General features: G+C 27.8%; 1 long non-coding RNA gene across 1 annotated transcript in view; it reads left to right on the top strand.

The window, feature by feature from the left end:
* LOC124420788 overlaps nucleotides 1-4,789 on the top strand; it is a 68,839-nt gene that overhangs the window by 51,590 nt on the left and 12,460 nt on the right. The gene's annotated exons all lie outside the window — the stretch shown is intronic.

The following is a 4,789-nucleotide window of genomic DNA, read 5'->3' as shown; positions in this document are numbered from 1 at the left end:
GTTCTAGTTCAGTTCTAGTTCAGTTCTAGTTCAGTTCTAGTTCAGTTCTAGTTCAGTTCTAGTTCAGTTCTAGTTCAGTTCTAGTTCAGTTCTAGTTCATTTTTAGTTAAGTTTTAGTTCAGTTCTAGTTTAGTTCTAGTTCAGTTCTAGTTCAGTTCTAGTTCAGTTCTAGTTCAGTTCTAGTTCAGTTCTAGTTCATTTTTAGTTCAGTTTTAGTTCAGTTCTAGTTTAGTTCTAGTTCAGTTCTAGTTCAGTTCTAGTTCAGTTCTAGTTCAGTTCTAGTTCAGTTCTAGTTCAGATTTAGTTCAGTTCTAGTTCAGTTCTAGTTCAGTTCTAGTTCAGTTCTAGTTCAGTTCTTGTTCAGTTCTAGTTCAGATGTAGTTGAGTTCGGGTCAGTTTTATTTTAGTTCGAGTTATATTAACAGTGATTCTCACTTGTCGCCGGATTAGATCTGTGTCAGTTCACATATTTCCATAATTATTTTAACATTTACCATCTATAAATATATATTTCGCTATTTTTTGTTACTTTTTTTTATTTTTATGATCAGTTTTTATTTTCTTTAAATGATCTTAAGTGAAAACAACAGAAACCTAAAAAGTATTATTTTCTTTTTCTTTTCAATTTCTATGATGACGTACGTCAGTCTTGACGTAGCTGGGAATTTTATAAAAAAAAAAATACATTTATCTTTGAGTGTACGAACATATATATTTTTAAATATATTTGCACTGACTTCTTTCAACAGAATGAATTAAAAACAAAATAAAATTATTAGTAATTTTTGGCCAAAAAATTTTTGACTTCTGATCTAGTGACATATGTTTTTTTAATCAGTTAAAATAACTAATTTTAAAATCAAATATTTATCTTATCTTCATGGAATCGTAAAAAAACAGAAACCAGTTAAATAAAATTTAAATATTATTATTGTTAATGTTTTTGTTGCATCAGTAGCTGTTAATATTTTTGAGTAATCTCGACTAAAAATAGCAATCGAATAAATATTTTTAATAAAAAAAAAATAAGAAAAAATCGTAGACAGTTTTATTTTATCAGTTGTTTGTGTTTTTTGCAAGAAATTTCAAAATTTTCCATAATTAGAAGCAAATAGAAAATAAACAACTTTCAAAAATACTTAGTTTAAAAATTGCATTTAATTATGACAAAAGAAATTTAAGACACAGAGTTGTAATTTCAAAAAGTTATTTTGACAAAGATTTTGTCAAAATAACTTTTTGAACATTTATCTTGATTTGGTTCAGTGCGTTTACACTTAAAAGCAACATTTATTTCTGTTTTTAAAAGATATTTTAATTTTATTTTAAATACAAACACAAATTTATATTTCATTGTGAATTAAATTAATATTTAAATATTTTTGTTTGTTTTCCTAAGAATAATAATCTATAAAAAGTCCGTGACTTTGTTTTTTTTTTTCGTTTGTGTTTTGTATCATGTGAGTTATATTTTTTTTTCTATTTTGAATATAAAACATATATTTTTTTTTGCGAATTTTATGTATTTTTAAGTTGGAAGAGAAATTAGACAATATGAAATTTAAACACACTGGGCCGATGGCCGTTAAAAGTATTTGTTTATTTAAATAGAAATTCGAATATTTCTATTTTAAGAGACAAATATCACTTTGTTGTCATTATAATTAAGTCAATACAAATTTATTCAAATTTAAGTTAACGGTTAAAAGTCAACAACAACATCAAACGGCCTTTGAATTTATAATACATTTTAAAAGCGGAAGTAGACATCTTAGTGCAAGTGAAAAGCTTTAAATAAAATATTTTTTACTTTACTACAAATGGAATGGAACTAATTAGAATTTAACTAGAACTGAACTAGAACTGAACTAGAACTGAACTAGAACTGAACTAGAACTGAACTAGAACTGAACTAGAACTGAACTAGAACTGAACTAGAACTGAACTAGAACTGAACTAGAACTGAACTAGAACTGAACTAGAACTTAACTAGAACTGAACTAGGACTGAACTAGAACTGAACTAGAACTGAACTAAAGCTGAACTAGAACTGAATTTGTAACCGAAATCACAACAAATGTCCGATTAGTATACTAAGTAACAAAAGTGGGTGTGTCTGAAATGATTTGTACTTTAACCGTTATTTTTTTATTGCAAATCACTCCATTCATAAAAATTTGCTCATTCATCATTTTGTGTGCGTAATGAAATTGTTCTAAGTGTTAGATGGATTATATATAAAATGCTATTGCTGATTTATCAAGCGATATTTTTTAAATTGCAAGTAATCAATTTCCTTGAGATATAAATCAATTTTTTATTTAATTTAGAACAACAAATATTCCAAAGAATAATGCATTATCATTTAAACCAACTAAACTAAATAATTTGTTTAAAAAAATACCAAAATTATTTAATATATTGCAAATTTTCTAACAAATATTTTTTTAATTATTTTCAAGGTGAAATACTTATGAAGTGCGCAGAAAACAAGTAATTTTTATTTAAATACAAGAAACCATAAAATAAACTCTCCATAAGGGAAAAAACTCACTCAAAAATCACTAAATCCAAAAAAATCAAAATTCCAAAGTTCATTTTTTAAATATATACAAAAGAAACAGTTTTTTTATAACTTTTTGTCTAGCCAGCGGCATTTATTAAGTTTTACGAGTATTTTTGTTTTTGTCTTACTTCAGAAAAAAAAACAGAAATTATTGTTGTTTTTAGAAAAGAAATAATTAAAAAACGGAGACGAAGTGACTGACTCATTATACCCTACACCACTATAGTGGGGAGGGTATTATACGTTTGTGCTGATGTTTGTAACATACAAAAATATTGGTCCAATACCCACCTTAAAGTATACCGATCGATTCAGAATCATTTTTTGAGTCGATTAAGACATGTCCGTCCGTCCATCCGTCTGTCCGGCTGGCTGGCTGGCTGTCCATGTAAACCTTGTGCGCAAGGTACAGGTTGCAATTTTCAAGATAATTTGATGAAATTTGGACCAAGCATGTTTTTTAGCACAAGGACGAAGCCTATTGAAAAAGGGTGGAAATCGGTCCATTATTTTACCTAGCCCCCATACAACCGTACCTCCCGATTTGAACTTATTATGCTATAATTACGTCAAATATTCTGCTATCTCTCTAAAAATTGGCACAAATAAGTTTTATATAAGTATAAATGATACTGCAGATTTTCGTAAGGATCGGCCTATATTTGACCCTAGCCCCCATACAAACCCCCCTTCAAAAAATGACTTACACGTCTAAAATTGACTTGTAACCATTTGTATCGCAATAAAACTCAACAAAACTAACTGTTATTTAGAAATATATCCTTTTCCCAAATTTACCGAGGATCGGCCCATATTTGACCTATATAAAGCCTCATTTAGAAATTTTAGTTTTTTGTCAATAAATGGCTTAAATATTTTGGAATTATGGTAATATTCAACAGTTTCTTTACAAAAAATAAAAATTTTATAAAAGTAAAAATTGTAAAAATATACCCATGGTGTAGGGTATCATATGGTCGGCCATGCCCGACTATACTTTCCTACTTGTTTTTTAAATAATAAAATACCAAACTTCATCTCGAAACTTCGTTGTTTTTATATATACATATGTATTGAGGTTGAGAGATCTTCATCTTTGATTTTTTTATTTATTTTTCTAAAATAAAGGGTTGCAAATAAATTTTAAAACTGATCTGAAGACCAATAGATGCTGTTCGTAGATCATTGAGTAAAGAAAGAGTAAAACACACTTTGTATTTAAATTTTCTCTCATTTGCATGGTATGTACTACAATAATTACATACAAATTGCGATTTGATTCTTAATTTAAAATAAACAAATTCTATATATAAATAACAAAAATAATATTTAATGAAAACAGCTCAATTATTGTACATTGCGTATGAGTATTTCGATACATCAGTGTGGTCGAAAATTAGACTGGTACCAAAACTAAAAGCTCTAAATATCAATCGTTTCTGCAAGATTTGTAACATATCATTGTAGGCTTTAAAATAACTTCAATTCCCTTATAAAAAGTATACATTTTTAATAAGTTCTCTGAGTAAAAAGTTCTTTTTTCTCCCCTCCTTTGCATCTACATATTTTCCCAATTACCTCATATAAACGAATATCATTCTAAAACTTAAACAAATGTTTGCTTATTAGCAACATTACTTTGCGACATTTGATGGCATTTTGATGGCAAAGTTATGATACCAAAACAACGTTTTATATTTCGTTTAAAAGTATCAAATATTTACATATATAATTAATTAAAAAAACAAATAGAAAATTAAGTGTAATTGCTTGACCAAATATATAGACTATTTACTCGTTTAGAAGACTAAATAACCCAAAGAACAATTTTGTTTTGACATCGAAAACTCTTTAAAGTTACTGTTAACAATACGAATAATTCCAGTTTTTAAATGTTTCTTAAAACTTATAAACTAAAATAAAATTTGAATTAAACTAAAAATGATCTAGAACTGAACTTGAACTGAACTAGAAGTGAACTAGAACTGAACTGGAACCGAAATAGAGCTAGAGCTTGAACTGAACTAAAACTGAACTAGAACTGAACTAGAACTGAACTAGAACTGAACTAGATCTGAACTAGATCTGAACTAGAACTGAACTAGAACTGAACTTGAACTGAACTTGAACTGAACTAGAACTGAGCTAGAACTGAACTAGAACTGAACTAGAACTGAACTAGAACTGAACTAGAACTGAACTAGAACTGAACTAGAACTGAAC

The sequence above is a fragment of the Lucilia cuprina genome, chromosome 6 (genome assembly GCF_022045245.1).
Source record: "Lucilia cuprina isolate Lc7/37 chromosome 6, ASM2204524v1, whole genome shotgun sequence".
Lineage (NCBI taxonomy): Eukaryota > Metazoa > Arthropoda > Insecta > Diptera > Calliphoridae > Lucilia > Lucilia cuprina.
Note: the sequence above shows the minus strand (reverse complement) of the source record. Positions and strands in the feature narration are given on the sequence as shown.